The following is an 11603-nucleotide window of genomic DNA, read 5'->3' on the forward strand; positions in this document are numbered from 1 at the left end:
GCAAAGAGGGACCTAAATACCTAAAATACCTATGAAATGCCTTTTCTTCTTGACTAAGCAAAAGAGGACCTATAATACCTCCGAAAAGCATTTTCTTCTTGACTAAGTAAAGGAGGACCTTAAAAACCTAAAATACTCTCGAAAAAGTATTTTCTTTTTGACTGAGCAAAGTAGGACCTAAAATATCCCAAAAGTCTTTTCTTTTTGACTAAGCAAAGGAGGACCCAAAATATCTAAAATACCCTCAAAAAGCCTTTTCTTCTTGACTAAGCAAAGTATGACCTAAAATAACCTCAACTCAAGACATCCAAAAAATATTTGAAAGACGAAATCTACCAGGGTAATTTTGTCTTTTAACTTGGTAGCTTGGCTTGCCTTAAATTAGGGAAAAGAAAGTTTTTTTTTTTTTGTACTTTAAAAAAACAATATCCCTTAAATTAGGGAAAAGAAAGATTTTTAGATTTTTTTTTTTGTACCTATAAAAAACAATATCCCTTAAATTAGGGAAAAGAAAGATTTTTTTTGTACCTCATTTTCTTCTTGACTAAGCAAAAGACCTAACACTAAAATGCCTAAAATACCCTCATATCTTAACTCCACCGTTGACAAACTATAAGGACAAATTGGTAATTTCACATTGTGGCTTGGCTAGCCATCCTACATTCTTTTAGATCTTTCAAACAAGACGAAATGACGACCATATCCTTCAACTCAAACTACAAGCATAATCCTACGAGGGGTAATTTCGTATTTTCACGGCGTTCCTTGGCTTACCATCCTATCTTCTTTTATTACAAGTGTATTGATATACATATACTTATCACACTTGCACCCCTGCACTCGCAATAATATCACATCGACCCCCTAATCATATAACCACGACACTATTCGTATTTCCACAATTTACGCCTTTACTCAATAATTACAATATTCCAAAAAAAAAAAAATATGGACCAAAAAATTTGGGTCTCTACAGTTCCTTGGGTGTCGGACCTTCAAAAACCCAAGTGGCGACTCTATATTTTGCGAGCGCTCGTCGTCCGCGCACGCGCTCCCTCGATAACCGGGCTCTCGCATTCGAAAACTCGGGAGTTTCCGAAGGGCACGCTGCCCATAGTGGCAACTCTACTGGGGATCGAACCAATATTAATCCATGCTTGAAAGTTTAATACACTTATGAACAATCCCTTAAAAGTTTGTCAAAACGGTGAGCTTTGCGCTGTCGAAGGTCGGAATGGTGATTTAACAGGACCTCGTGCCCGGCCAATCCAATCTGGGACTTTTCCGATTGATCATTTGTGTATTTTTCTTTTAAAATGGACTAAATAAAGTGAGCCAAATTTGAAAAGGCATTTTGCGATCTTGTGATTCATCTTTTCTTAAATCAATTTTCAGCGTTCTTCATATGCATCGATGTGGGATAAGCCTCGTTGGATCGTTTTGGCAATCCGGCACGGTTTACAGGAGCCCGGGGACCCCAAAGACCAACAACCTTCGACGATGATGAGTCATTCTACTGTTTGACTGTTGCTCTGCGATTACGTGGGTAGCGGGAGGTATATCTTGGCTCTAGTCCGAGGAACCCGTTACAAGCCAAAACCAGCCTTTGCATATACAAAGCACTAGCACTTTTCAAACTAGGACAGGAACCCACAGAGTAAGATTTACTTGCATCTAACCCCCATATACTGTCTTCGTGTTACTGCTTTCCCTATCGCATGCACTGTACATACATACCGCTTGCATAGGAGCATGTTTAGGGTGGCTTCTAGGTTCTCAAGTCTTCGAGTCTGTCTTAAACTATAAGGACACTGCTTCGGACCCGATGAAGAGTCATGCATCTCGACAGTACATGTTATCAATTTTCAAAGTCCTTAGATCAGCGAGGCTTTGGGATATCAAACCTTTCTAAACCTTTGTCTAAATACCCAATCGAGGTTTCAAATAGAAAAGAAGAAACAATGGAGAGAATGTCGTGATGCTTATACCACCTTGGTTATCGTGCGCAACACGTACACCGTTTAGGCTATGGCGTCGTGCCGCCTACGCCGCCCCGGTTCCGGTATCACGTCATCTACACCGAGTTGTTCCATGTTCAAAGTTGAAACTTCAAGAATGGAATAGTCAAAGGCTTAGGCTAGTTTGACATCTTTTAGTGTTAGTCGATTCAAACAAGGATACACTCTCGAAAGGATTTCCGAGGATTCTCGCGGTGTCCGAACATTTCAGGACAGACTTCTCTTCTAGATCTAGAGTCTAGGATGACACTGACGATGGTGATTGTGCTTTCGCTTTAGTCTTTTATTTAGATTAAAGTTATTGCAGGACCCTTATTGAGCCTTTTCTTACTTTACTAAAGTTTTGAATCATTGCACCACCACGGAAAGTATCAAAGCAGAAGGGCAAACCCACTTGGGAATGTTTGCATCAGAATCCGGTTCAAAGGTTAGTCAGGTTACAATCCCAGTCAGTCGCAACGGAAGACTCTCCGCGTTCTCAGTTGGCTACTCTTCGGTCAGGCTCATCTTCAGTTATCCAGGAGGTTAAACCCCCGACATCACCAACCCCTTCATCTTCATCAAGTTCCTCTGAAACACCAGTCATGGCAGATCAACCTCAACCATTCACTGTGGAAGCAATGTTCACAAGCCTTTAGAATAGCATCGCCACCATGCAACGGAGGGCTTCTCAGACAGATGCCAATGTTACCCGTTTGAATGATCTCTTCAACACTCGTCTTCCACCAGTAGCAGAAATTGGAGGCGAGGTCGATGAGGATGTTCATGCAGAACCCATCTTTGTCGAGGACCCGAATCATGCAGGGCGGCTCATAGTTCAACCCAATCCGAGAGAAGCTCGCCCAATAGCCGCAAACCTGAACCCTGCTGTCGTTAGGTCTACTCAAAATCCTGATTTGGCTGCTCTTATGGCCAAGATCACCAAGCTGGAGGAATCTGTCTCTAAATCTAAAAGGATCAGTGCCGGGGAAATCGACTTGGACCGTTTGTGTTTGTATCCCAATGCCAAGCTTCCTAACAAGTTCAAAATGCCAAACCTAGCCAAGTTTGATGGCAGTGGTGACCTTAAGACTCATCTCTATAGTTATCACGTTGCTATGAAGCTCTTGTCAGTCGAGCCCGAAGCCATGTCGCAATTGTTCCCTCAGACTCTCTCTGGTCCGACTTTCCATTGTTTCTTGTCACTTGACATAGCCAAGAGGAGGACTTGGGAGGATATTGCTGCTGCATTTATTTCGCAATACAGTTACAACTCCCTGCTGAAAATGACGACGTGAGAACTTGAATCCACCAAGATGGAAGCCAAAGAGTCCTTCGCGGACTTTGTCAAGAGGTGGAGAGCCAAAGCCACTCTAATGACTGATCGTCCGAGCGAAAGGGATCAACTTCGCATCATTTCCCGCAATCTTTAGCCAGATTATGCTAAGCATTTGGTTCTTGTTCAAGCGTCGGCAAACTTTGAAACTTTCTTCAACTCTGGCCTGGCCATCGAGGATGCGTTGCAAAGTGGTATTCTATCGAAAGGAGAATCCTCTAACCCTCTAAAGTCAAAACCTCGGGCATACTCTGGCAATACTAATGCACTGTTTGGGGGTGGGACTTTCTCCAACGCAGCAACCAGTGGCACCAATGCCCCCTCCAACTCTACCAATCACATCACCGACGTCAATCAAGTGCAGACTCCACAGAACAACCGTCCTCGTAACCAACCCCGCACTTTCTCCGCATTTGAGGCTCTATTGTCCTCTATTATGGAGAAATTGATCAAATCGGGTCATCTGAAACCCCTTGATCCGACTCCTCTACCCAAAAATCCTTCACCCAGTTTCAAAGCCAATCTCTATTGCGCCTATCACCAAGGGGCTAGTCATCTTATAGATTCCTGCTTCCGCCTCCGTCATGCGATTCAGGATCTTATAGATGAAGGGACCCTTCAGGCTCCACCTCCACCATCTCAAAAACCAAACATCCTTTCCAATTCCATGCCAAAGCACAATGCTGCTCCACATAATCTCCAGCTCCATCAAATCGACCCTTGCTCCGCCATATTCAAGCCCACTGACCATATAATCCCAGTAAACCAGCCTAAATCGGTCGTAACCATGCCTTTGGAATCAGAAGCAGAACTCATGTTCATTGGTGAACCCTCTCGTACTAATCCAAGTCTTCAACTCCTGTAGATATGCTTCGATCTCTTCAACGACATCATAGGTGATCTCCATGATAATCCTATTCAGCCTGTACGACTTGGTCTCACTTCGACTCGTCGTGATCCTATCCTGGTTATAACAGATCCTAGTTCTTCTCAGAACTTTGAAAGCCAATTCAGGGCTGCGCTACCAACATTCTTCGAGCAAGAGCCTGAACTCAACATGCAGGCCGTGGGTTGGTCCATAGCCGATGGTGATGATTATGCCGCTCCTATAATCCAAGAATGGAACCAGCTTGAGCTAGAAGGCTTCCCCTTACACCCTGATTATCTCCCACTCCCTCAGCATAACCAGGCTTGGGACGAAGAATGGCAAGTCGGACACAACCAGGCGATGCTCGATCCTTTGGATGGTATTTCCTTGTACATGCTGTTCCAACAGCCTGAACCTATGCTTCCCGAAGAGGAATACTATTGGGATCCCGAACCCGCTTGGCAATTTTCGTTGGATTTTGACACTAATCCTCTTCAAGGCTATGCTTTACCGGATTACATGACTCACTTTGTTGAGGACAATTTTGTTCAAGAAGAACCTCGTGTCTTAGGGGAATGCTTTCTCCCTTTTACCCTCGACAGGCTTGGCAATTCAATATTTGATGTCAAGCAGGACCCCACTTTCTACATTGTTGATGAAGGACTTCCATGCCCTACAGTTCCTTTTCCGACTAGGGAAGACTGCAGTATCATGGTCACGGACCTTGTCCCGCCAGCCGATCTTTGGGACGTCGATGATATAGTCAATATCCAAGTTGGGGCAGAGGTTTGGACTGTTAATCATTCCTTAGCTGATGGCGGACTTTGGGATGTTCCCTTCATCGCCAACTCAGAACCTGTTGCAGAGGTTGCGGAGGTCAAGGATTTGGACTTTTGGGACACGCTTTCGGTAAAGGACTTGGTTGAGGATTTGGGTTTAGAGTTGGAAGTGCCTACGATGGCATCAGCGATCGACAAAAAGAAGCGCAAATTGGGTGAAGTCCCTGCTGACCTCTGGGATATTGATCAAGACCCTCAGGTTGTGCCCTCTTTGGGAAACATTTACAATGTTACGAGGAGTGGACGAATTTTTCAGCCTGCTAAACTGTAAGCTGGAAGCTCGTCCAACCCTTCTAACCAAAGGAACGAGCCCTCTACCTTCCCAAGGTCAGCACCACTTGAGGTACCTGCTGGCACTTTTGATACGAACATGATTCAGAAACAACTTGAGCGGATTCCCGCTGCTATATCAATCTCGGCACTGATTTGTTCTTCCCGTGAGCATCGACAGAAACTGTGCCATACCCTGTCACGCCTTGAGATCCTAGCTAATATCACTCCTAAAGCGATGATATCTCTCATCCTCCCACCTACCTCCAAGCACACTGTGATCTTTACCGATAAGGACCTGCCAGTTGAAGGGGTCGACCACAATCGCCCCTTGCATATCACTGTCAAATGCCGAGGACTCTGGGTTCCGACTGTTTTCATCGACAATGGTTCAGCAATCAATGTTTGCCCTTTAAGGATGGCTTACCATCTGGGTTTGACTAAAAAGGACTTTGCACCTTCCAATATGGCTGTTAGGGCATATGACAGCACTCGTCGCGTAGTCAAGGGCACGCTGATGCTCAAGCTCGATGCGGAGGGCTTTAAAATGGATGTTGAATTCCATGTTGTTGACATCCCTGCCACTTTCAACCTTCTGCTCGGTAGGCCGTGGCTCCATAGATCTGACATCATGGCTGTGCCGTCTACTCTCCATCAAAAAGTCATGCTGGGACTTCCTATGGCACGTTAACGATTTGAGAGGACTCAGGCATTCGCCCGCTCAAGGAAGATGGTACTCCAGTTTTGGGAATCATGCACGGTGAAGAACACGTGGATCTCGGAGGTTTCTCCTTTGATACATCTGGCTCCATTTTAGCTATCAATGTGGATGGGGACTTTATCATAAGCTCTGTTGCTTTAGACATTATGAGGAGGATGTCCTATCTACCTGGTTTGGGCTTAGGGATTCACCAGCAAGGGATCCCAGAGTTCCCTACCTTTCCTTCCTGCGAGGGCCGCTTTGGTTTGGGGTACATCGCCTTAGCCAATGATGCCAAAAGGAGGAAATGTGCGGGAAAACCTTGAACTCTCTATGGTGATCCTGACAGCTACTTTGTCTGCGAGAAGGGAAACCCTGTTTACACAGGGCAAGCTGAGCCCTTTATCGACTCAAAGACTGGGGAACTGCTACCGGGTTTTGAGATTTTCGCTAACGACACCTGGTCGGATAGCGATGAGGAACCAGCAAGGATGGAATTCAAGAAGAAGCTCAACCAGCCGAAGGTCAAGACTGATTGGCTGGGATCTTTCAATCAGGGAAGCTTGGAATAGCTGTTTCATGAATTCTCCCAAGTGGGTTTGGCCGAGGAAGCTGAAAAAGCCAAAGTGCTCATGCTCGGGCCCGATGCCCTCGAGTATCCTACCTCTCTTATTACAAAAGCCAAGGGTAGTCTTAAAAATTGCATTTTCAAACCATGCTTAACTTGCATTGATGATGTGTCTGAGTCTAAATCTGACACGGAGTCTTTTGAGTCTAGCTTTGAGTCGAAATTTGTGCCTCTTGGCCCTCCATGTCATAGCTTTTCTTTTGAGTTTGACTCTGCTGTACTTGGTAGCCCTGAGGGGTCTTTTGGAATGAAAGAATCTACTTCTGACTACTTTGATGATTTATATATAAACTGTGTCGACCCTGACGATGAAGGGATGGATTTCGATGGGGATATTCCCAAGGAAGTCCGTGCCTTCATCGAAAGGGAAGATCAAAGGCATGCTCAGCTATTAAAAGAAGAAGTAGTTTCTTTAAATTTGAAAGATGAAAACGATCCCCGAATGGTTCAAGTGGGCTCCACTTTGTCTCCAGAGGAATATCAGGATTTCAAAGAACTGCTCATGGAGTTCAGTGATATTTTCGCATGGTCTCATCAAGACATGCTCGGCATTGACCCAGAGATAGTGGAGCATCGAATTCCTCTACTACCAAATGCTAAACCCATAAAACAGAAACTAAGGTAGATGAGGCCGGATTGGGTGCAGAAGATCAAGGATGAGGTCACTAAGCAGATCGACGCTGGATTCCTTATGGTTTCTCAATACCCCACCTGGGTCGCCAACATTGTGCCGGTTCCTAAGAAGAATGGACAAATCCGGGTATGCGTTGATTTCAGGGATTTGAACAGGGCGAGCCCCAAAGACGATTTTCCCCTACCATATATTGATGTACTCGTTAACAATACGGCGGGCCATGCCATGCTCTCGTTTATGGATGGTTTTTCGGGTTATAATCAGATTCTCATGGCACCAGAAGACCGTGAGAAGACAACATTCATCACTGAATGGGGGACTTACTGCTATTTGGTCATGCCGTTTGGGTTGAAGAATGCCGGTCCTTCTTATCAGTGCGCTGCTACCACCATTCTGCACGACATGATGCATAAAGAAGTTGAGATTTATGTAGATGACATGATTGCCAAGTCAAAAACTCGTGATGGGCATGTCTCTGTTCTTCGAAAGTTCTTCGAACGACTCTGCAAGTATAGAATGCGTCTCAATCCGCAGGAGTGTACTTTTGGGGTCACACCAGGTAAAATGCTTGGCTTTCTGATCACTACTCGTGGGATTGAAGTTGACCCGTCGAAGATTGAGGCTATACTTGAAATGAAGCCACTAGAATATGAAAAGGGAGTACGAAGCTTTTTGGGAAAGGTTCAATTCATCAGTAGATTCATCGCCAAGTTAACTTTGACTTGCGAGCCGATGTTTCATCTTCTAAAGAAGAATACTCCGTTTGTATGGACAGACAAGTGTCAAGCGACTTTCACGTCCATTCAGAACTACTTGCAGAATCCTCCGGTCCTCATGCCGCCGATCCCCGGGAAGCCTTTGATACTTTATTTATCTGTGAATCCATCGTCTATGGGGTGTTTACTAGCTCAAGAATGAGATAAGGGCATCGAGAAGGCCATTTATTACTTAAGTAAGAAGATGATAGGGTGTGAAGAATGCTACACAGCTCTGGAAAAGACATGTTGGGCTCTTGTTTGGGCTTCTAAAAAGTTGAGACACTACATGCTGGCTTATCCAGTGAAGTTGATTTCTTGAATGGATCCTCTCAAGTATCTGTTTGAGAAGCCAGAGCTTACTAGTAAGTTAGCACGTTGGTTGCTCTTGTTGGCAGAGTTCGATCTTGAGTACGTTACGAGAAAATCTGTCAAGGGACGAGCAGTTGCGGAATTCTTGGCCGATCATCCTGTTGATGGACCGGAAGACTCAGATTTTGTGTTCCCAGATGAGGAAGTGCTAACAGTTGTCGAAGACGTGTGGACACTTTACTTTGATGGAGCAGCCAACCAGAAGGGATATGGGATCAGAGTACTATTGATTACACCTGATGGTTCTCACATTCCGCTTGCGTTCAAACTCAATTTCGATGTCACAAACAACCAAGCTGAGTATGAGGCCTGTATTGTTGGTATGGAGGCCGCTTTTACCCTCGGTGTGGAAAAACTCGAGGTCATTGGTTATTCTAATCTCGTCGTATCTCAAGCCAACGGGGACTGGAAGGTTCGCGAAGAAAAGTTGAAACTGTATCATCAGGACTTGGAAGATCTCATTCCTCGTTTCAATAAGGTTACTTTTACTCATATCCCCCGCTTGAAGAATCAATTCGCAGATGCCTTGGCAACCTTGGCTTCCATGGTCGAACTTCCTTTGGGTGTCAAACTCCGCCCTATTCTGGTCGAACAGCGGGATTGTCCTACCTATCAGTATGTCAATGCCATCGATGATGTAGATGATGGCCTACCCTGGTACCACGACATATGGAATTTCGTTGAAAGTGGGGAATACCCGGCTGAAGCTTCTAAGAAGGATCAGCTCGCGTTACGAAGGATAGCTGCCCAGTACATCCTTTGTGGAGGGAAGTTATACAAGAGATCCCATTGTGGGATGCACAAGCTCTATGTCAATGGCTTTGAGGCCGCAAGGATTATGGAGGAGGTTCATGAGGGAGTCTACGGTCCTCATATGAGTGGTGTCATGCTTGCTAGGAAAATCCTACAATAAGGTTACTTCTGGTCCACGATGGAATCTCAGTGTATGGATTTTGTACGGCATTGTCATAAATGCCAAATCCATGCCAACCTAATGCATGTTCCCCCCTCTAACCTTTTTGGCATGACTTCTCCTTGGCCTTTCTCTGTGTGGGGCATCAATGTCATTGGCATGATCAGACCGTCTGCTTCGAATGGTCACAAGTTCATTTTGGTGGCGATAGATTACTTTACCAAGTGGGTGGAAGCCGAATCCTACAAAACCCTAACTGCAGTTCAGGTTGCCCATTTTATCAGAAAGAACATCATCTATCGATACAGCGTACCTCAAACGTTCGTGTCAGATAATGGGACTCATTTCAAAGGTAGGGTTTTGGAGTTGTTCGAAGAGTTTGGAATCCAAGTCCATCATTCGACTGTTTATCGCAATCAAACGAATGGAGTTGTTCAAGCAGCAAATAAGAATATTGAGACGATTATCAAAAAATCTGCTGAGTCTGCCCAGGACTGGCATGAGCAACTACCTTTAGCACTTTGGGGGTATCATACGTCAATTCGAACATCGACAGGAGCAACACCCTATTCTTTAGTTTACGGGATGGAGGCAGTACTCCCTATTGAGCTTGAGGTGTCGTCATTGAGAATCATGGCAGAGTGCGGACTCACGGAATCTGAATGGCTTAGCGGGAGGTTTGTGGAACTCATGCTTTTCGATGAGAGGAGACTCCGTGCCTTATATCATGTTCAGGGGTATCAGCGAAGGATCGCACGGGCTTTCAACAAGAAGGTGAAGTCTAGGTATTTGGTTGAAAGAGACATGGTTACAAAGGAGATTCAGGCGCCTATATTCGATCCCCATGGCAAATTTCGTCCGAAGCGTCCAGGGCCTTACATTATCAAGACCATCCTTTCTAGGGGAGCAGCTCAACTTATAGACCTCGACGGCAACAAGTTCTCCACTTTGGTGAACCTGGATCAACTCAAGCGTTACTACCCCTGAGAGAAGCTTGTTGGGCCGAAAACCACAAGGGTGGACGGTTCCAAGCAAAAATTAGAGCAAGCCTACTAGATCGAAAACCTATGAAGGCGATTTAGGCAAAAATAAATAGGCAGTATTCAAAAGCTCGCTAGGCCGAAAATCCGAAGTGGCGGCACTAGGCAAAAGTTAGAGCGTAAAAGGAGAGTAAAAAATACTCGAGCGAACCTAAGCTTGAACTACGTTCTGACCTGATTCCTTGAAAAAGGCTATGTAGGCAGTCTCTTCGTGAGATTCGGTCACATTCCATCAACATGATCCGTGGTTTGCTATTTTGGAATTGTCTTCGACATTCAAAGCGGCGTGGTGTTCAACATTTGGGTCAACAGGAGAAAGTTTTAAATCTTTCGATTTTATTCAAACTACTACTTCTATTACGCAGCTGAGCAAAGTCGTTAAAAACAGTTAAGCGTAAAAACAGAATAAAATGCTAGAGGCTTTAACAGGCTCACAGTTTATTCTAGATCATTAGAGTCTGTCAGGAGTCAGCCATCGCTTTGTCTTCTTGCGATTTCCCTTCTTAGCCATGCTTTGTATTGATGCATGAGCTCTGTGCTGAAATCTGGTTCTGTTCTGCCAAGTTGCCGCAGGTCCCAATTGCGCTCATATCCGGCCAAGTTCTGTGCAGTGAATGCAGGGATGTTGAAAGTTTCGATTCCGGCTCGGTGCAGCCCTTGACTTATCCCTAGCTGACGGAGAATGCGACCGGGAATGTGGAATGTGAAAGCAGTCAGCCCGGCTATCACCATCCTCTCGAAACCTGTAGAATTAAGAGCCATGTCTGGAATGTCCAGGGCCTCATGCCTCCAGATGATCTCATTCGGGAGCATTTCTTTCATGAACGTGTACCACTGGTTCATGGACATCTCCGAGTAGATCATCCCACGCTGATGCATCCGACCGAGCAGATGAGGCCAGTTTGCCTCCAGTGCCGTGAGCAATCCCAATTTGTTGGATAGCCATAGCTGTAAGTGAGGGTAAAAGATAAGTAAGGAGCTATATAAAACTTGAGCGAGAAAACAAGTGAGGAGCCCCGATATGACCTAAGCCGAGAGATAAGGTAAAAGGGTAAATGAGAGAAAACTGGAAAAAGGTGAGCTGAGTGAGAATTTACCTGCAACAGGAGTGGACTACCGCCTAATACGTTTGTTTGGCCAGTAGAAACCAAATCCAAGCCCATGAGTGTCTTTGCTAGAACCAGCGGCACCACATTCCTTCGAGTACCCATTTGAGCGGCAACGCTCACTAGCGAAGGGTTGACTCGCCCA

This window comes from Rhododendron vialii, chromosome 5a (genome assembly GCF_030253575.1).
Source record: "Rhododendron vialii isolate Sample 1 chromosome 5a, ASM3025357v1".
NCBI lineage: Eukaryota > Viridiplantae > Streptophyta > Magnoliopsida > Ericales > Ericaceae > Rhododendron > Rhododendron vialii.